This window comes from Balaenoptera acutorostrata, chromosome 18 (assembly GCF_949987535.1).
Source record: "Balaenoptera acutorostrata chromosome 18, mBalAcu1.1, whole genome shotgun sequence".
Lineage (NCBI taxonomy): Eukaryota > Metazoa > Chordata > Mammalia > Artiodactyla > Balaenopteridae > Balaenoptera > Balaenoptera acutorostrata.
Genome location: NC_080081.1, coordinates 67,558,353 through 67,580,561, shown reverse-complemented (window position 1 = coordinate 67,580,561; position 22,209 = coordinate 67,558,353). Strand labels below are relative to the sequence as shown.

The 22,209-nt window shown below is 37.4% G+C and overlaps 1 protein-coding gene across 2 annotated transcripts in view; it reads right to left on the bottom strand.

The window, feature by feature from the left end:
• The window catches only part of TRPC4 (transient receptor potential cation channel subfamily C member 4), a 163,404-nt gene extending 142,948 nt beyond the window's left edge, over positions 1 to 20,456 (bottom strand). The window contains exon 1 of one of the 2 annotated variants that reach the window (XM_057532913.1): positions 20,154 to 20,456. The gene's annotated coding sequence lies outside the window, so the exon portion shown is untranslated. Of the gene's footprint in view, positions 1 to 18,911; positions 19,770 to 20,153 lie in introns of those variants that run through there. The other variant, XM_007193664.2, reaches the window with a different exon arrangement.
• Between the last annotated feature and the right edge of the window lie 1,753 nt (positions 20,457 to 22,209).

The following is a 22,209-nucleotide window of genomic DNA, read 5'->3' as shown; positions in this document are numbered from 1 at the left end:
TGTTAGTCAGCTCATCAACAATCAATTTTCAGACACAAATTTTACCTAAAGCAGAAGTTTTGCAAACAGAAAGTAATATGCATTTCCTTGTGTTTTGATGTTTTTGTTTTACTCTACAACTTCGTTGACAGGTTATGTCAGTGAAAGTACCAGGCAGATAAATCAAAGCAAATCAAAGAGAGGTTGATCCCAGAAGGGGCCACATCAGTTATTTAATTCTGCCTTTTCATTGTTACTGTTGTCAGGTGTCTGGCACTACAGGAAAAAATATTTCCAGCCATTTCAGGCAATGGGCCTTAGACAGAGGCAATGCCGCAAACGAAGAGGATTATTAAACATGAGAAATCTCTAATGCAAACATTATTCAAAGAAGACAAATGTTTATTTTAAAATATTTCTGTGTTTCCTCAAAAAAATGGAACTACCATATGATCCAGCATTCCCACTTGTGGGTATATATTCCAAGGAAATGAAAAGAGGATATCAGAGACATGTCCACATGCCCATATTCATTGCAGCATTATCCACAATAGCAAAGACATGGAAACAACCCAAGTATCCATCAATGCATGAATGGATAAAGAAGATACACACACACACACACACACACACACACACACACACACACACACACACGCTAGAATACTATTCAGCCATGAAAAAGGAAATCCTGCCATTTGTGACAACATGGATGTGTCTTGAGGGCATTAGGCTAAGTGAAATAAGCCAGACAGAGAAAGACAAATACTGTATGGTCTCACTTATATGTGGAATCTTAAAAAAAGTCAAAGTCATAGAAATAGAAAGAAGAAAAGTGGTTGATAAGGGCTGGGATGTGTGGGTAGGGAAAATAGTGAGAGGTTGCTTAAAGGGTACAAACTGTCAGCTATGAGATGACTAAGATCTGAAGATCTAATGTATGACATGGTGACGATAGTTGATAAAACTGTATTGTCTAGATGAAATTTGCTAAGAGAGTAGAACTTAAAAGTTCTCACTAAAAAGAAAAAAAGAAGATAAATATGTGAGGTGGTGGATTGTTAACTACATGGGGGAATCCTTCCACAACGTATACATGTATCAAATCACCATAACGCACATTTTAAATATCTTATAGTTTTGTCAGTTATACCTCAACAAAGCTGAAAAAATATTTAGACAGTTGCAAGTATGAATTTGATTGGTATCTGAAAGTTAATAATTGCAAGGATTAACTTTGTAAGAAAAATATTTTAATGTGATTTTTTAGACACTTTTCTATTGGTGTCCTGCTAAGAATGATAAGGACCTCTTTCACATATAACATCCCTTCCTGTCCTTCCGTATCTTTCCCCAATGTTGACAATTATTTTAGTATTAGGTTGAATCATATGAAGTAGTCATTTTATAGAAAAAAATCATCACATATAGGCAGTTTCATATGGTTCAAACTATTTTATATTTTAGAAATAATATTTATAAATCTATATTTAATAAATAATATTCATAAATTTAAATGCTGTTCATAAATAATATTCATAAATTTATATTTAATGTTCTGTTTTCATTTTAACTTTCACCTCCTGACTTCAGTGAGCTATAAATTTAATTATACATTTTCAACTTTGTAACATTTCCAGTAGGTTTTGTCACCAAAGTTGGCCCTCCATCTTTTTTCTAAAGTTTGATTCTATGGTTGAAAACCATTAAGATTCATTTGCATTATAATAACTATATGAATATCATTCATTACAGAGTTGAGTATTGGCCTGGGAATCTATTTTTTTTGTTTGTTTGTTTTTTGCTACTCAAGTAATTAATTCATCTTGAATCTGGAATTCAAGACAGACTCACCTAATTCTAATCACCATAAAAGCAAAAATTTTATATCAGTGGCTCGAGATGATGCATTGTAAATACTTTTGGAATGATGCAAAATAAAATGAAAAATAGTTCAAATTGAGCTTAATTGTATATAAGGATAGGTGATTTACAGATGATTGTTAATAAGCACATGTGCATTTAATCAAAAATATACAAGAAAAATTTTATATTATGCTACACCTGAATGTCAACAGAAATAAGAATGGCCTAGGAGTGAGCAAACAGCTGGGGACAGTATGACTGAGATACCCATTTACACGACACTACAACGAGAAGCAAGAAAAGAAGGCAATAAGCTGATTTTCTTTGCTGTGAGGATTTGAGTAAATCACTTGTTTTCTCTATGCTTTATTTTTTTCCTTTTTAAAAAGAAAGGTGCTATAAAAGAAAAAAAATGATACACTGGATTTCATCAAACTTAAAACTTTCACTCTGCAAATGATTTGTTTAAGAGATGAAATGACAAGCCACAGACGTGAAGAAAATACTTGCAAACCACATCAGATAAATGACTAGTACATAGATATTTAAAGTGCTCTCAAATCTCAACCTTGAAAAACAAAACAAGAACAAAAACACATTAGATAATGCACAAAAGACATAAAGAGACATTCCATGGAAGATTATATACAGATGCAAATAAGCACATATAATTATGTCTGATATTAGCCATTGGAGAAATGCAAATTAATGCCACAATGAGATATCACTACTAGAAGAATGGCTGAATTTTAGGATAAAAAAATAGTAATGGCATTGAAGTACAGATGTCACCTTATCCTATGTTCCCACATCCTTCTGCAGTTAAGGATGTGGAGAAACTGGATCATTCATACATTGCTGCTAAGTGTGCAAAATGGTACAGTCACTCAGAAAGATAGTTTAGCAGTTTCTTAAAAAAATAAACGTGCAACTAGCATATGACTCAACAATTACACTCTGGGCATGTATCCCAGATAAATGAAGACTTATGTTCACACAAAAAACTGTACACAAATGTTTATAGCAGTGTTGTTGGTTATGGTAACGATCTGAAAATAATCCAGATGTTAAGTAGAGTGTGGTTTATCCACACTATGGGTTACTACTCATCAATAAAAAGGAAAAAACTATTGCTACACACAATACAATGCATCTCAAGAGCATTAATACTGAGTGAAAGAAGCCAATCTCCAAAGGTCAAATACTGTATGATTTCAGTTATCGTACATTCTCAAAATGACAAAAATAAGTGATGCAAAACAAATGAATGGTTTCTAGTGGTTAGAGATGGTGTCTATCAAAAAAACACACAGACACACACAAGTTAAAATATAAATCAAGAGGCAGACCTTGGAACAGTCCTGTTTAAAATAGACTTGAAAAGGAAAAAAAGATAAAGATTTGGTGAGTCCTCCTAAAATTGAGATTGATAAATATGGATTAGAACTAAAAAGGAAGGAATAAGGACATTGTTTTCCCAGACATTGTATAATTGGATTTAAATCCAGTCCCTAAAAAGTTAATACTTTAGCAAGTGTTATAAAACCTGAAAAGGCTTGGAAACGTGATGTTATACATGCTAAGACTGATAAACAGAAAACTAGAGACTGTTCAGTAATTCATGTGGGTACACTGAGAAAATGCTTCAGATTTCAAACTTGCATTATATTATAGCATAATTGCTAAGAAACTATGTTGTGGAATTTGTCAGGTTTGGGTTTAATTCAGAGCCATACCACATAATAATTGTGTGACCTGGGAAAGCTGTTTAATCAACCTAAGCCTTTATTTTCCTAATCTGTAAAATGGGGATGATGATAGTTGTCCTGAGGCTAATAATATAAGGCAGGCAAACCAATCAGCCTAGGGCCTGCCATAGCCTAATCACTCACTAAATGTGAACTCATGTTACTTTGCTACTACTTTCAGAAAAAAAGTTGGAAAACTTCATTCTAGCCAATATCAGAGCACCTTAAACTTCCCGTACTCTTATCTGGTCCCAGAATCATTAAAAGCCATCCAGTTATTTAGCATGATAATTGTGTATTTGGGGAACTGCAGTGTGACTTTAAGCTCCAATGCAATACCACAAAGCAAGAGACGAGAAGATTTCAAGAAAAATTGTATTAGGCATGTCACTCTTCACAAAACACTTAAGAAAGTTGAACCCGTACGGTTAAAGTCTGAGCGACTTCATGGCTCCAAGAGGATTTCAGTCCTGAGAGTTTATAATTATGCAGTTACAGAATTGTGTCTCAAAATTGATATTTATAAAAAATATATATATTCACAGTATAAATTTTTTTGGTCATCAAAAAACTTCAATAGAAAAATCTTTAATATACAAACTGCAATCATGGCAGCATCCATGGAGCATAATGGCAGACAGAGATAGCAGAAAAGGAGGCTGGGGTAGACAGGAATATATGAAAGGGAGAGGTATTCAGGTTCCTGAATTCTGCCTTTGCCCACACCATTCTTGTTTGTAAAAGCACTTGGTCTTACTACAGGGCATGTCAAAACATACAGAGATGGATGGGCCTTGAGGTCTTCACCAAGAAGACCAGAAGTAGAGCACGGTAGACCCCTCCAATTTTACACCCCACCTCCCATTCCATAATCTATGTAAATGCAGATCCAGTTAGGAGACAACTGATCTTGAAGTCCTTATTCAAGAAAGCCTTCACGTCTGTGAGCAGGTGTTCTTGGTCATTAGTACTAATAAGAGAAAAGAGGCATGATGGCTTTCTGGCAAATCTACATGGTATGTAGAGAAAAAGAAAGTAGTACTCAGGTCACGAAGAATTCAGGTCTAAAGTATCTGCTTTTTTACAGGTCTGTGGAGTAGAAATGAAGTGGTCCTCTGGGTTGGGTTTGAGAGATCCCAAACATCTGCTCTTTCCTCAAGGACTGTCTTAGATAAAGGTTATAACCCCAAAGTCCTCCAGATGACACCCCACAGCTTTTGGGGAAGGCTGATTACCTCCCTCCAGATATATCCGGAGATTGACTGAAGTCCCATCACAGCCCACTGCATGGGCCTGGATTCCCACAGTCAGAGGAAATCTATGGGCTTCCTGGGCAGAGGATTGGGTGTGCAGCTACGGAGGCTCAGGTCCTGGATAGGAAGGTAGCCCCGTGGGCAAGGGAGCTCAGTGGTCCTCCAGCTTGTCCATTTGTTGTCCCAGCCAATGTGAAAACTGTGTTTCATCCATACCATGAAATACTACTAAGGAGTGAAAAGGAACAAGCTATTGATAAACACAACTACTTGGATGAATCTAGGGTTGGTGGCCAAGAGGTTCCACTGGAAGGAAAGTCCAGCTTTAGGGTGGGTTCTCCTGAAGCTCAGAGATGGTGTACTTGCTGTTGACCATGAGATGAATTCCTTTCCATGGTGGTAGATGTGGTGTTCAGGACCATGGTCACAGCCATGGCAGCAGACTGTGGGCTGAGGGACAGGTTAGGAATGTCAGATCAAAAACCAAATATGCATCTCACTTCTGGGACAGGACCAACCAGATTAAATAGAATTTAATCTAACTCCTCACTCTCTTCTGAGCAAACACAATGGTCCTTTAGCCAGACCCTCCTCTAAGGCCTCATCATACTTAAAGCCATTTATTAACCTGGAAGGGGCTGTGGAGAAAACTTAAGGTTCTCCATGCCTGGAAGGTTCGTACTGACAACCTAGCACTCACTTGTCAGTCTGGAGCTGAGACCACGCTGTGTTTGGACTTAATGATGGATCTGTACAGTCTATATTGGGAAGATGGCATCTTCCTCATCCACTTCTGAATCCCTTTTGCACAGAATAAAACTACAATGTATATTTTTTCAAAAAAGACAATAGTGCACATCTCAGGGTAAACAAGGTCTGATTCGGATCATATGAACACAACTAGCAGATATATTAATCAAATGCTGAATGATACTGATGAAAAATTCAGAGATAATATCTCATAGGTAGGTTCGGGTGACGTCTTAAGTTATATGAACTGGTTACTATAGTGTTGGGCGCATCTGCAGAACACCATTAAGGAAAAATTTCAGGCCTTAGGCAATTTTAGCAATAACAGTTATAACTAACACAAACAGCAGTGACCGATGACACTTTCCCGTCCTTGTATAATGGATTTCGAATGGAGAAATGAAGATTACTCAGAAAACCACAGGCCTGAAAAAAAAAAACTCACCTCAGTGACAAAGGGGTCAAATTGCTGCTGCATTATATTGCCTCTACTTTTTGTTCAGTTAATAGTGTGTTTGTTATTCAATAAGAAAGAGCTATTAGTTGGAACTTAATTACAATTGATTTGAGCCACATTAATACGGTTTTATTTAGAATTTATTATTTTATACAAAATAGCTTTAAAATGATTGTTTAAAATGGTTGTTCTAATGTCACAGACTTGGTCATTTTGCAAGAATAATGTTACTACTGAGCTAATAAAAAAAGCAGTTTAAACTTTCCGAAACTCCTTAGCAGTTGCTATATTCATCTCTCTGTGGGTATAATTATGTATCTATACTATACCATATAAGTATAATTTCTTCCTTTTAAACATTTTGACTCAATTTTTTGGCATTAAATTCAAAATATAAAAGAAGTACTTGTGTTTCTGACTATGATAGAATGGCATGTAGTGGACTAACATTCCTTCTGACAACGTTTAGAAAAGCTGGGTAAATATAAACAAACAAGCAAATAAACAAATCTCTGTCTAAAGAAGAGTTCCAATTATCATACTAAGTAAAGCAAGTCAGAGAAAGACAAATATCATATGATATTACTTATATGTGGACTCTAAAGAAATGATACAAATGAACTTATTTACAAAACAGAAACAGACTCACAGACTTAGAAAACGAACTTATGGTTACCAAAGGGGAAAGGTGGCAGGGATGGATAAATTAGGAGGTTGAGATTAACATATACACACTGCTACATATAAGATAGATAATCAATAAGGACCTAGTGAATAGCACAAGGAACTCTACTCAGTACTCTGTAATAACCTATACTGGAAAAGAATCTTAAAAAGAATAGATATATGTATATGTATAACTGAATCACTTTGCTGTTTACCTGAAACTAACACAGCATTGTAAATCAACTGTATTCCAATATAAAATAATTTTTTTTAAAAAAAATCAACTTAAAAAAAAAAGAGTTGCAGAGCTGACTAGGATTTGAGGAGCCAATATCTCAGTTAGGGAGAAACCACAGAGAGATGACCTGACCTTCTAAAAACCACATTTCCCCTCAATGCATCTGCCAAGGCAAATACAAGTTTCTCATGTCCTGGTAAGAAGGGAGACAGATGGAAGTGAGTCTCACACTCAGCAGCAATTTTCTCAAAGCATTTGTTAAAATCTTAAGCTTTGCAGGAAAATAAGTAAGACACTTAACAGAAAGCTGCTGAAATTTAGAGTATTCATCAATCTCGCAAAAATGCAGAGGAAAAAGTCATATTCAGGAACCTTCAAGGAGAAGTGATCTATTAAATAGCCAAGGTTCTCAGACCCTGGGGTCTTATAACAACGGGGTCAACCAGGGGTTTATGGGCTTGCAAAGTCTGAAATTAGCCTCTCATCAGCTTAGGTCTGGTTGGAGTAAGATGTTTACTCCCATTTTATCTGCCTGCCAGAGGATAGATAAAGCTATTAAAAATATCCAGATTACAGCACAGAGAGCAAAAATGTATGGAAATACATTAAAAGAAGAATTAAAAGAATACTAGAAATATGGCACAGACTAAAAAGGAAAAAAAAAAAGTGTAACTGGAGGTGTTAAGGGGGAAAAAAGGTAGGTGCAAAACTACCTATGAAGAGATAATGACCAAGAATTTTCCAAAACTGATATCAAGCCATATTTAAGAAATGTTCCAAACGCCAAGCAGCAGAAATCCAAAGAGATCACTTCGGTACATGATTGTAACGCTACTGAAAACAAAAGACTAAAAGAAAACATAAAAGCAACCAAAAACAAAGAACACATTGCCCTCAAAAGAGCCACAATCAGACTGACGGCTGACGTTTCAGCAGAAATGATAGAAGTCAGAAGTCAATTGAGTGGGGGCTTCCCTGGTGGCGCGGTGGTTGAGAGTCTGCCTGCTAATGCAGGGGACACGGGTTCGAGCCCTGGTCTGGGAAGATCCCACATGCCGTGGAGCAACTGGGCCCGTGAGCCACGATTACTGAGCCTGCGCGTCTGGAGCCTGTGCTCCGCAGCGGGAGAGGCCGTGACAGTGGGGGGCCCGCGCACCGTGATGAAGAGTGGCCCCCGCTTGCCGCGGCTGGGGAAAGCCCTAGCACGGAAACGAAGACCCAACATAGCAATCAATCAATCAATCAATTAATCAATAAAAAAAAATAAAATCTAAAGAAAAAAAAAAAAAAAAGTCAATTGAGTGGCATAAGGTACTGGAAGAAAATAATTTCTAATCTAGAATACTATAACCAATGGAAATAGCTTTAAAAGTGAGATCAAATAAAAACGTTTTTAATCAAACAAAAACTGAGAAAAATTTTTGCCAACATACTGACGCTAAACATGCTGAAGAGAACTCTTGGCTGCCCACAGAGGCATGGCGGTGCTACAAGGAACAGAGGGCATCTAAAGACATCAGGTGTAGCATCTGTAATTATAAAAATAAAAAAGAAAACCAAAATTTAAAAATAAAACAGATTTGTAATTGTTCTTTTTTTTTTTTTTTTTTTTTTTTAAGGATTTTCTTATTTATTTATTTATTTATTTATTTATTTTTGGCTGTGCTGGGTCCTCGGTTCGTGCGAGGGCTTTCTCCAGTTGCGGCAAGCGGGGGCCACTCTTCATCGCGGTGCGCGGGCCTCTCACTATCGCGGCCCCTCCCGTCGCGGGGCACAGGCTCCAGACGCGCAGGCTCAGCAATTGTGGCCCACGGGCCCAGCCGCTCCGCGGCATGTGGGATCCTCCCAGACCAGGGCTCGAACCCGTGTCCCCTGCATTAGCAGGCAGACTCCCAACCACTGCGCCACCAGGGAAGCCCTGTAATTGTTCTTGAAAAAAATTTTAAAATTAAATCTCTCCAGCTCAGCCCACCCTTCCACCAAATGCATGTATGTCAGCGTGTATAAAATTTTATTTTTTAAAAGATCAATATACTGTCCCCTCAAGTTTATTTCCACTTTCTTCTGTGATAAGAAAGAAAGACGACTATAGCTCATCAATAGTCAGGTAAATGTTTTGCATGGGTTGGTCTTACACATATATGTCAAATAATTGGCAAACACTTTCAAAGTACTGCTGTGAATTTTAAGAAAATTAACTGAAAGTATTTGCTGTATGAATTAAAATTAAAGGGTTAAACTCTTTTTAAAATGAATGAGTAGTGATGATTAATAAATCAGTAGTGTATCTTAAGTATTTTGTTATTTCAGATGAGACATTTAAAATATTCATATAGATCTTTAGAGTGAATTCATATAATATTTATCCTTATGATTATGGTCAGCATTTATTTTAGTGTAAAACACAAAAATGGCCAGAAATCCCAGCACCATCATGTAATGACTTTCCCCTCATAATGGAGCAGAGCATACAACTGACCATTTTTCTTAAATACAATAGTTTAAACGTGCCCCTGGTATACCAAGAAAGAATGTAACAATGTGAAATTTCCTTTCTTAAAATCCTTTGCTTAAGTCCTTCTTGATATGAAATTTTCTTAAATATATTAGAAAGAAACTTTTATCTCTAACCTAAAGAAAAGAAACTAACAAGAGTATTTTATCAGAAGTCATGATTCATTAGAGGTTGCAATTAAGTTTCACCATGAACACAGAACCTTACCACAATTTTATAAATGTTCAGAGAAATAAATGTTCATCATACTTGCCATCTACATATGGAAGTACCCTGATCTGGTAGAGGCAGCAGGGAATGTTGGTTCCTAGACGGCCATTTCTCTGTCATCAGCCTCCCGTCTATGAGGGAGCAGCCTTAAACACAGGACCAATTAGACAATTGAAGATGCTCATCTGCAGATATGAGGACGGATGGAGTGCAAACAGTAGATATTATTGAATGCTGCACTGGAAGTGAACCGAAGGGTATATGAAACCCTTTGAGCTGTCACTGTCTTTGTTATACCTGTAGATCCATTTCATTATGATTCAAATCAAAATAAATTCTGGCAGACTCTGAAACACTCCTAGAAGCTATTGAATACCGATGCATTCTATGAGCAGAGGTTATCTTTAATCACATTAAATAATTGACACATAATCCTTATATATTTTTATAGATGAGAAGATCTTGACTCATAAGATAGTAGTTCAGTTTTCAAATAACTCTCTTTAAATAAACTGAAACGAATCAAGGTTATATGGTTCAAATATACCTAAGTTATTCAACAGTGGATCATTTCAAATACTCAATTTGTTGGGAAAAAAGTGGTAATTTTAATATTTAATTGTTCCCAATATTTCAATTATAACAATGTAATAACTAGTAAGAAAATATTTAAGAAGATTAGAAAGTTAGGTTTTAAGTTCTGGTTTTAGTGATTCACTGTTAAGTACAACTGACAAAAGCAGTTATTGTTCTTCAGGTTAAATTTTTTGATATTTTATATGTTGGGAAAAATTCTTTATCATAAGCACTATTATAATGAAATGTTTTCTCATTAAGGCTTCTTTTATTCACGAAAGGGCAAAATCACTTGCTGGTTCACTCTGTTCCACGAATATGCTGGAGTGCTAAATGAAAATACACGGTTCAATTCTCTAAGTAGTTTGCACGTTACAAATCAGAATGTTAAGCTGTGAGGTTAAAATGAACCAGATAAGCAAATAAGTCTTTTCCTTCTGCCAACATTTTCTTTTTATACAGCACATACAGAGAGACATATCTTTTTTTTTTATAGATACAAAGCTATTTAATATCCTACAGAGCAATAATAACCCGAATATTTGAGTGTTCTTTAAAAATATTTTTTTCTCTTTAATTGTAGAGGCTATTAGAGGCTTAGAGACAGGCACTCTGATTATTTCACATGATAACTCTCAGACAATAAAAACTTCTGGTAGAGTGGATAGTCCTAGGGATGTACTCCCCCAAACATGATTCTAAAAACATGAATGTAGTTCAGTGTACTCCCCTTTTTGTTCCCAATATTTAAGACCATGAGGTAGATGGCCTATTTCGAGGCCTTCAATACATGCTCAGCTCTAGACAGAAGAGCTTCCTAGAAACACTAACAGTGGATACTGAGAACTCTTAGATGATTCTAGGATGGGTTCATCCATCTAAGAATATCTTGAGCCAAAGTTTTTTATGTACCAAGGCAAAGGGATGGGGGCTGTGGATCCAGGTCAAGATATCCCTAGCTCTAAAACTGGCTTCTTCTCTTAGGTTTGCTTCATTGGTTCAAAGGGCCATTGGGTAACATGTGGCTGTATCACCGTAAATCCACCAAGACTTTGGAAAACAATTTATCTCCTAAAATACATCACCTTTGAATGGTAATTCAGTAATATCTATATATAAAAGGAAAGCACCATCTTTAACAGTGTCAATAATACTATTTAAATTTAACATAAATTTCTGGTTGGAAACTCTAAGCCCTACTCTTATAGAAAACAATAATTGGAGGCAAGGAAGATGCATTTGGATTTCTTCCAACATGACCTGATGTTATTTTTTTTTAATTCCAAATATAGACTGTATTTATTTTAGCATGACTTGTTATTTTCTTAATAAGTTTTCTATTTCTATGAGAAGAGATCAGGTGACAATACAACAGCAAAACATCTACAAGATAACAGGGGACACTAGAACGTGTTAAGAGGCTTATGAGAATCCTCTTTGGAAACCTTAAACAAAAAGGTAATATGTGCCTCTCTGTATGCTCAGCATCTAGTAGAGCGATTGCCATGCATTAAATAAGTCCTTCATGAAGCATTCTATATGTGTGTATATGTATCATATATGTATATAGTATTTTAAAAAATCATTTGGTAGGATTTGAGCATTTGCTTAAAAAAAGACTTTTGAATTAGATGAACTTCCAAGTCATTCATTACATATCTAACATTTCTACAGGGGCACTAATACATTGGCAAAAAACTTCTGTTGTCTTTTATAGGCTACTTTACCCTCTTTGCTAACAATTTTTATCTCCCTGTCTCTGATAATTACTCTGTAAGCATCATCTTAAGAACTCACCCCCAGGAGCAATCTCCCACTCTTTATCATTCTGTACTATTTATATAGCATTATATATAGCTATATGTACAGGTTTACATATATACATATACAGTACATACAGATGGAGATATATATAATTTATGCTTAATTAATGAATTTAAATGCAGGTTTTAAGGGCTGGTATATGTTTAAATGCAAATAAATATATATATATATATATATATATATATATATATATATATATATATATATTTCCACACAGTTAAACGAATCCCAACATTGCTTGTCAAACTACAACTATCACAGAAGAGAATTCATTTAAAGTGTAGCCGTCAATGTGATCTTCAGGGTATACAGCTTAAAGATTTTATGTAAAGAGATCTTTACATAAAATGATACCCATGCTTCACAAACAGTAGGGATGATTATATATAAAGCATGATGGATTCTCCATCCTTCACTCAATGTACACTATGCATTACGCCTGTCCTTTCATCCTTCCATCATATTTGGGGGGATTCATATTGGTATGTGACCAGCTCCTTGAAAGAACAGCATATTAAAATACAGAGGTTGAGCATAGCAGCTGACAACAGTCACCCGTGCATTCATTTATTCCATTCACCCATTCAAAAAGCATATGTTGAACACTAATTATCCTAATTCTGTGAAAATGAAAATTATGATCCAATGAGCTATGAACTATTATCCTGGTATGCACAGGGCACTAGCTTACACAATTGTGTTGTTTCTCCACTGTCATTTAGAGGTAAAATATATTAAAAGTGTAGCAGACTACCTGAACACTGTTCATAAACTTTCATTTGTAAGAATTTTACTCTTAATGAAGTAGAATAAAAAGACTAAAGATACACCAACCACCCTCCAAAAAATAAAAGCTCATGCCACCCACAGTTGGACATCATATACTGTCAAGGTTTTGACATGAATTTTTAGCTTAATTTACCAAGTCTAATCACACCAAAGAAGTCTCTGACTTTCTTTAGTTCAGTAGGTATTCCTGAGAAATACTTGTTTTGTCCTCTTTCAACTCTAATCACACTTCTCATGGTGTAATAGAACTAAAACTCCCTCCTAAGAATTTCAGCACAGCACCACTTAAACTAAAGCACATTAATAATATAATTGGTTATATAAATCCTGTGAAAATGAGCATTATAGAGTCACTAGTTGACTGAAAGTTATGTCCATTGAATAATGGCGGGTTATGTTTATAACATAGGAAGTAATATGGTACTCACTATATCACATAAGTGCAAAGTTATCATTATAATGGCTTCATTAGTTAAATAAATATGCTCACAATTCAGCAATGGAATTATAAAACTGAAATAAATTAAGTATGCTTAATTGCAAAAGCGTAATATTTTTGTCAGTCTAAGTCACTTAAAAACTCACACATTTTTTGAGCATTCTCTGGGTTTCTTAAAGGAGTTTACTGTCTAGTTCAGGAGATATACGTCTACCCATCTGCAAGGCAGAATATAACAAGGGTTTTGCTTGTGTTTATATGCGCGACACCTGGAGACATAAAGGAAACTTTCAAGGAGACAGTGATATTGAGCTAGGTTTTGGTACCTGGACACATTTTGACAGGAAGCAATAGGGGAAAAGTTATTCTGTACAGATGGAGCTTTGCCAGCAAATGCGAAGATGAAGGTCTCATTTGTGAGTCACTCATCTGTTTATTCAATTATTCATTTACTAATATTCAAACAATATCTACTGAATGGATATCACTTCAGTGCTAATTTTTGTAATGGTATGACATATATTCAAAAAAGTTATTTCCTCAATTTTGACATCAATAGGTTTTTGGATTTAAGCACATTGGTTTTAAATTCAGGTGTAGGTTTAAAAAACAAAACCCATGGCAAGTTCGTTAAAATGTGCCACGAGCTGACAGATATCTTCTGGGATGCATGAAAGAGCGCTCCCCTCATTAAGTACCAAGGGACATGCAAAATAATTAAGAAATTAAAATGAAAACAAAACAAACACTTGTCTAGAAATTTCATATAACACTGATAAGGTGCAATATAAACCTGTCTTAACATGACTGTTTTCTACAATGACATTTTATCAACAGCCTGCAGATGTTCTAAAGTTTTGAATGACAATTTTTTATTTAGAAATTATAATCTCATGACTATTTTAAAATGTATTACCTTGAATGCTATCCATGAAAATAAGCCTTTTTTTCTTTCCACGTATGTTACATTTAGATTCGAGAGTAAGAAAGGAAATAATTTTAAGAAACTAGCCTGAGCTGAGTAGCTCATCTCCTGCCTCTGCTTCAAAACCCATGGAGCTTTACTTAAGAGTATTGTTTCAGGGGCTTCCCTGGTGGCGCAGTGGTTGAGGATCTGCCTGCCGATGCGGGGGACACGGGTTCGAGCCCTGGTCTGGGAAGATCCCACATGCCGCGGAGCAACTGGGCCCGTGAGCCACAACTACTGAGCCTGCGCGTCTGGAGCCTGTGCTCCGCAACAAGAGAGGCCGCGATAGTGAGAGGCCCGCGCACCGCGATGAAGAGTGGTCCCCGCTCGCCGCAGCTAGAGAAAAGCCCTCGCACAAAAACAAAGGCCCAACACAGCCAAAAATAAATAAATAAATAAATAATTTTTTTTAAAAAAAGAGTATTGTTTCAAATTCTAGCCTCATAATGGGGTCTAGCCTCATAATTATGTCCCAGTGTTATAACATTTGAAAAATTAAAGCAATAAATGGCTGCAAGAATCCAATGAGTTTATGGATCTTGTTAAAAGATTACTAATTTTATTTTGGAGACCATAAGAATCCAGTAAAAAGAGTATTGGCTTTAGAATCAAGTAGACATGGGTTCAAATCCTGACTCTACCATAAAGCAGCTTTGTGATTTTTTTTTTTTTTTTTTTTTAGTAATTTAGTCTTTTCAGATTCTTTAAAAGGTAGTAATAATACCTTAGTGTTAGGCTAGATGTGAAGATAAACGTGAGAAAAAAAATTTTTTTCTAAGTTTCTAGCATAGCTCCTGGCATACCTTAAGTACCCATAAATAATGGCCCCCTCTCTCTTTTTCCTCCTTTCCTTTTTTCATAATAGTTCCTGTTTTCCGGTCTTAAGTAAAATTTACTCTTGATAATATTTGTTCAAGGAATGACTTATGGTAACTTTTTCAACGGATTTCAAAAACGTAGCAAACTACAGGCAGAGTGTAACGAATGCACATCTGATTCATTACATTTCACTTGCCATTTCTGAAAAAGAATGCAGTGTGCTAGATAAAGCCATCAAGCCATGTTTTTAAATTAACGTTTTACTTAACATTTCTAATCTTATGAATAAAACTGTGCCCATGTGTCATCTGTTGCTTCTCAAGAAGCCGTTACTCAGTGACACTGCTGTGTTTCAAAGGAAACATTTTTATAAGGATTGACAAAACATACACTAATATTAATGGGATATCAGTTAAAAGAAAAGATCAAGTACTGAAACTATTTTCTCTCTTTTATAACCTGTTTAAGTGAAACTGAACTTTCAGAGGGATCACTGAGATTTTTTAAAATTTAAGTATGTCAGTACATTTACTGAATAGTTCATGGAACAATGTAGTTTTAAATTGATACATTTTCAATGCATGTGTCTTTAATTTTCAGTTTCACAAATGAAGAGCTTCTTCTCCTAAATGTATTTTTTCATCCTAGCGTATTTTGGTAGTACTAATGTTCTCAGAGATCAGGTCTATATTTGTACTGATTAAAAAGATACAGCTATGATATTACATCCCTGATCAAAATATTCTCAAATCTCTTAAAATATTAAGGTCTCAATGCATCTTGGAGGATTAGAACTAGAAAACATAAGGAGAAGAAAGATAGTTCTAAAGCAGTTTTTCATCACAACTAGATAGAAGCAAATGTCCAATTTAAGGTGGGTTGAATTAACAAGTTTTAATGTTTATTTGGTCTGAGTATGTGTTGCGAGGCATGATGAAGCATAAATTAGGTGAAAAGACAAGGTTTTTGTTCTGAGCTGTCTCTTCATCATTTTTAATAAGAACCAAAATGCTTATGGTGGGTTTTCCATAGATATTAAAGAGGTGAGTAAACTAGTTTCAGTTTGGCCCAGACAGTACAACGTGGGAGGAAAAGATGCACATTAGAATCTGATCTCATAAAATGTTCAGCAATTATGATTTTGAAAAAAGAAAAGTTAATAGTTTATTATATTTCCCTTCGTCTAGCTTGTTTTTAAAAATAAACCAGGCACATTTTCATAAGAAAATATTCAGTCCACAGTTTTACTTTCCTAGCTAGTGTTTAGTATTTCTTCTATATCTTTATTTACAAAATCCTTTATCTCTTGGAGCACTGATATTCACAATATTAACTACTGAACAAAAGTATGCATGTCTTTATTTTTGTTCCAATATATGAATTAATTAGAAAAGGCAGATTGTCAGTTTTCAGTTGCTAAATATAATGTGGATAATCTGAATTGCCATAAATTATCCTGGCAATTAAACACACAGGCATAAAACTATGACAATATTTTCTACAATATATTTGTGAAACTATTTTCAATACAGTGGGGTTAATCAGTGCATCTCTAGAGGTTATTATTATACTTCAATAGTAATTTATCACATTTATAATAGAGTTTAAGTTTAAAAGTTTGAAATGTATGTACTGAACACGATATTCAAATTCCCCTAATCAGAAAGAATAAAAGCAATGTCTGGTGTTTCCTACTTATATAAAGTATGAGTTAATAAAGGTTATCTTATGTGGAAAGTTATTTGATGTCTTACCATTTTAATAATCAAAGTGGCCATAAAATTCATATAGAACTTTAATTTTCTTAAGGTTTTCTCTTTGCATTTTGAGCTTGACTTTACAGGAATAACTGCCACAGAAAAATAAATAATGTAAAAATTACAAAATGTTAAAGCTTGTAAGTAATGGAAAATTTATTCCACCTCTTATATCTGTGAGAATGACCATTAAGCAAGTAAATTGAAACTTACTTTTCAAAACGCAAGATTTTCAGAGTTAATATTTGACAGGATTTACTAAAGAGACATGTTTCTTTTATCTGTTGAGCTGAGATAGATTATGCTTTGATGAATGCCCATGTTCCTTTAAGCTCTTACCTAAGTGGAAGAACTTTTCTAAATTTGCAATTACAAATCTTCTTGCTATGCCTTAAACTGTCTGCCTACCTAACTATATATTCATTCACTCAATGAATATTAAGTACATCTTATGCATCAATTTCATTAACCTGTTAGTACTTCTCCTTGTGTGTAAATCTCTTGGCACTTCACTCCACAATGGCAAGCTTAGCAGGGTAGCTGAGCTCTGATCAGCTCTCCTGACAGGGTCTCCAGCTCTGTGGTCTCATTCATGAACAATGAAAGTGCTTGCTTTCTTTCTACCTGTACTAACCATCCATTAATTCAAGACATTTGCATAAAATACTTTGATAAAGCCAATTCAACTTCTACCAACATACTGATTTGCATTAACAGCATTAATTTATAAATATAGTTTTTAAAGTGCTACTTTAGCAATATCTTACTAAATTTTGATTCTAATATTAGAACTGCTAGTTATCCCTTTATCTTATCGATTCTTTGCCTTCCATACTTAAAAGACGGTGTTTCTTGGTCTACTGTCCGGGTAAACAGAAGTAGGTATTACAAATCTAAGTTTAAATAGCCAACCATAACACAGTGATGACGATTTCAATGTTTTAACATATCCACCCACTCTTACTCTCCCTAATTCAGAATTTTAAAAAAACAAAACAAACACAACAAACTCTAGCTAACCTTTTCTCTTAAAGAATTTGTAATACGTTTTGTGCAGCAATTACCGTATTAGGAAATCCAGAAAGTATATGAGAATGGAATTTTTTTTTTCAGTGTTACAAGTCTGTTTTAAATTTCCTTTTAATAAAACAAGTAAAACTTGCTTCTGTCTCTTCCTGCTCCCTTGGCTTGGTGCTTACTCAGAGTAAGCGACCTGCTGCATTTTTCCCCTGTGGATATTAACCGCGAAGGGCCACCCTAAGAAACCATGTGAACAGGATTACACCGTAGTGGATACAGCATAGCGAATACAGACAAGACACGGGAGCTCCCTTGTCTCAATCTCTCCCAACCGTATCCCCTCCTCTAGTTACCTCATCACAAAAGGCAGCTGAGTTCTCAGCTAGAACAACAAGTTGTGCAGCAAACGTCAGTGATTCAGCCAAGTAGCAAACAGGGTCATTGGCTTAGTTGGAATTTCAGTTGCCAAGCAAACTAGGAATCCCTAGCCTGGGTCCAGCGACACGGATAAGTGTTTCTGTTTTTTGATGGAGAATGAAAATGACGCAGAGTATAATTGATCGACAGGATATTGATAACTATCCTTTCTTCACTACCCCAGTTTAGGTACCAGAATCTAAGGGCTCACTTATATACGCCCAGGGGCCACCAAGATCTCCATTTTCCCTAAATGCATAAAAGGCTAAAAACAGCCTTCTTTCCCAGCTCCATGTCGTAGCTGCTGCTGCTTTGAGTACCATATAAGTCACACTGGGGGTTCACGCTTTGCCCTCTCCCCTGCTTTAAAGCCGGCTGCGGTGAAAGGCTGAGAACTCCAGCTCAGCCCGGGTCCACCACAGAAAGCTTCACGGACCCAGTCCCAAGCCTTAAAGAGAAACCGTGCAGCCGGAGCCTCTTGAACTCGTAACCCCCCAGGGATGTCTGCCTCCCAAGAGACAGCCGGCTTCCCAGGCAGCTTGAGAAACTTAACCGAGATCCCAGACAGCAGGCGAGGTATAGGTCGGGTCAAATGGAGCTCTGAGGCGACACCCTCTTTACCTGCAAAGTTGCAATCTTCTGGCTGAAGAGGGATCGAGTCAAGGTCGGCGGCGCGGGTGCTTTTGCCGGGTGAGAGCACGCCCGGCAAATTCCAGCGGGATTTCCTTAGTCTCCGCCGAGTTTTGGAGCATTCCAAGGAAAACGCACGAAGCTGGAGCCCACGCAGCTGGCACCGAACTGGGCGGAGTGAGGATGCTACGAGAGTCATGCCATGGGAGGCGGGGGAGGGGAGGCCCTGGCGGGGGAGGTGAGCTCCGGGGGAGGAGAACCTCGCCCACCCCCGCCCTTACGGACCCCTCCGGATAAAGTTAGCGTTCCCACGGCTGTCAGCCGATGAACCCAGAGGAAGGCACCCCTCCCTCCATCTCCGCCGGCTTCCTGACTCGGGGTCCGTACAGACCGGGTTCGGAAGGGACCGCTCGCGAAGATGCGCGTCCCACGCACCGCTCTGCCTGGCGGTGGATGGGACCCGCGCGAGGGCGGGACCCCGGCTCGGCTGCCCAGGAATACCCTCCGCCTCCCGGGGCCAAATGTTTGGGGTGAGCCAAGTGTTTGGGGACAGGCGAGCTCACCACGAACCAGCGGTCATCCAGCCCGGTCGGTGGCCAGAACCCACCCAGTGATCCTGGAGGCGAGCCAGACACACCTCCAGGCTCCGGGCGAGCTCCGCAGGCTGCCCGACTCCAGTGGGCGTCAGGACCCGGCTTCTGCGCACCCTGCTCCCACCCTAGTAAACAAGCCCCCGGGCGGCAGGTCGCCTGACTTGAAAAAGTAACCGCCACCCTCACCCCGTAACTCTCAACGCTTCTCCCACTCTGGCTCTTCTGGGGTCCCGGCACCCGCTCTCCCGTCCTCAAGGTGTCAGACTTCCCCTGCAAGAGCAGGCGTCTGCGGCTTGCTACTAGTGTCAACAATGGAGACAGTCGCAATGAATAAAGGACGAGGCAGCATTCCACCCACCCTCATCCAGCTCTGGCTTTGCAACAGGCATAGGAAATCAGTAAGTTTCCAAATATTAACTAAAACCCCAAACGCGCACCAGCCTAGGAGCGCGAAGTTCGGTGGCTTCAGGTGGGATGTATTGAGAGACAGAGACAGAGAGAGAGAGATGCTCCCATCAGCGTACTGAGATTTCAGGATAAAAGTTATCTTTTGGCAATCACTTTAATGGTCACACCTGAGAATAAAATCAAAGTGTTTAGAGGAAAATGATATATATCGGCAAAGTTGGCAATAACTTACTTGCTTGCCACTGCGACGCGGTGGTTCCCAGCTTGTCACTCACGGAGGCTTTGTTGGTCACGACCCAGGGACTGGAGAGTCCATTTGTAAAACAGAGAGTGGCGTCCACGCGGAATCTTAGCTAGCGATTAGCGATTACCCGACTTGACACCCTCGGGTTCTACTTGATTCCTATTATCTTCCAAAAGCCCTGGGGTGTGCTGCTGGTCGCCCGTTGCGTCCCAGCAGATGCCTGCTCCAGCTTCGCGCTTGTGCAACAGATGAGTGGCAACCCTTTCTCCCTGTCCCAGCCACACGCGTCGTTACACCTTCTGGGAATCAGTGCTCTGGCGACTGCGGGGAGGACCAGTTTCTGCCCAGGAAATACTCCCCCAAGGGAGTCAAGGATAGGCGGGACCCCTACGCAGACTGCAAAGTGCAACATTAGAGAATTTGCTTCTTGGCTGTCTTTTATATTTTCCTCCTAAGTTCACAAGAGTTGAGGGGTTTTTTGCTTGTTTGTTTTCTTTTTCTTTTTGAGTACTTACATGAGTAAAGAGGATATTGCTAGAGATCACCCCCTGGGGTGATGTGCATGCTGCTTTTTTAAAAAAATCACTTTTCTTATTTCTAAACTTTCTTTCTCTCTAGCTTACGGCTCTTCTCATGGGTTTATCTCAAGCCCAGGCTTGACCCCTGTTGTAAATTTCTAGGTCATCTCCTACAGATACTGAGGTACACAGAAGCAAATGTGGTTCCTATAATATCTCTCCAGACAATAATTAAAGGCTCAAACAACAAAGGGATTCCTTTCTTTCCTCGAATCTCTCTCTTTTTACTTCTTTACCACAAAAGTACTTTAACATTTTTAAACAGTTTGTAAAATGTTTTATGTTAAACAATGACATTTATGAAATATGCAGGAACACATGTATCTGTAGACACGGTAATGAACTTTATAATGAATACAAATCTACTTTCTGCCTAACAAGGGAGGGGGAGGACAGTATATATGAAAATCTATTTTATGCAATGGAGCAGTAAATATTTTTGTATTTTTTCATGAAACAACTTATATTCCCATTAATTATCAGTAATTAAAATGTTTTAATGCCTAAGAAACAAAAGTGAAGCTGACGTTTATTAAGGTAATGTTTTGTCTCAGCCTGATAAACAAAAGCCTACATATTTAAGTGTGTGTCTTTTAAAATAAACCCGTAACAGAATTCCACATACTAAGATGAGTGTATGCCTTTGTAATACATTTAAAAATACATGCAAAAGAAAGTGGATCAGTGACGACACATCCCCATTAAAGGCTGAGAATTTTACTTTGCAACCTTAGCCTCTGTACCAAATTATATGCCTGCTCCGGCCTCTCTCAGGATATGTTCTTTATAACAAATGCCATCTCTGTCATGATGTTGGTGAGATGCATTTTGTCAATTTCCCTAATTTGGCAGTTTTTCCATAAAAAATGTGCCTGTGAATCTACCATAAATACAAAACAGAAAGGAACAGCGAGGACAACCATCTGAGTAGGCTGTGTTTCCATGGGAAGAGGAATGTTCTATTGATCCCTGAGCCTCATTTGCAACACTTTCACGTGCTTATTGATTGCTGACCTCATGCCACCTGCTAAAATGATTAACGATTACAAGAAAGTTATTTGAAATCTCTATTTAAACAACACTGAACTGTGTATTCTACAGTCATTAGCAATAGAAGGACAATTTGCTTTTGTATAAATTTTAAAATACAAACGTGACATCATTCCACAAACTGGCATTGCACTTAAAATGCAATTCACTGAAGTCACAGAAATTTACAATAAAAGGTCAAATGGTTACTTGAAATTTCTTTTTAGTATCTTAGTCAGAAAAACAAGAAAGTGCTCATTTTGAAATTAGCAAGAGATAATTGAGTGACCCCAGAAATGATAGCGGTGAAACTATTCTCTACAATGCCTATTTATTCATAGCTAAAATGTATCATGGAACTGGAATTACAATTGTTTCAGGAACTTTCAACTTCTTTCTAAAAATTATTCTTCCACTTTGGAGTTGATTACTAACAT